Consider the following 725-nt stretch of genomic DNA (forward strand, 5'->3'; position numbering starts at 1 on the left):
CAGTTTCATGTTACAAATCAATTCAAGTAGCGAAGTCGTATCTGAAGATGTTTTTGTTTACACTTTATATATGACAGAAAATCTCCAATTGTCCATATCAAAGACAGCTACTTTATTTTATTATAATGTGGGTTGATTTGGTTAGTGGAGGCTACCAGTGGCTATAGCCGACTCCCGCTCCTAAGCCTGGCCATCGAGGCGAGAAGCCTCCGGCTGATCGGAAGTCGGGATTTGCGGGCGCGGAGCCCAGAGCGGAGGCTTCCTTCAACCGCTTGGTCAAGGCGGCCCTTCCCGGCGTCCGGCAGCGGTCACTCGGCCCCCGGCGCGCATGCGCCGACCCCAGCGGGCGTCCTCCCAGGCTCCTTTCCTCCCTGCCTCCCTCCCTCCCTTCCTCATCCGGGTCCTGGGCGAGCGGGCGCCGTGCGCGTGTCCCGCGGCCGAGCTGCTAATAAAGTTGCAGCGGGGGAAAGCGCAGCGACGGTACCGGGAGCGAGCGCCCAGCCTGCCCGTGAGTGAGTGAGGGGCCCCGGGAGGGCGAGCGGGACCGGGGGCTGCAGGCTCTGCCCGGACGCGGCTCGCCCTTGGGCTCTAGCGGCCGGGCTCGGACCGAGGCGGGGGCGTTCGGCCGCGGGCGGGGCGGAAACGACCCGGGGCCTATGGGGCGGGAGGCAGGCCGAGTGCTGGCTTGTCGGGGTCCCGGCGGGCGGGGATGGTGCGGCCCGGCC

This window comes from Galeopterus variegatus, unplaced genomic scaffold (genome assembly GCF_000696425.1).
Source record: "Galeopterus variegatus unplaced genomic scaffold, G_variegatus-3.0.2 Scaffold2656, whole genome shotgun sequence".
In the NCBI taxonomy this organism is placed as follows: Eukaryota; Metazoa; Chordata; class Mammalia; order Dermoptera; family Cynocephalidae; genus Galeopterus; species Galeopterus variegatus.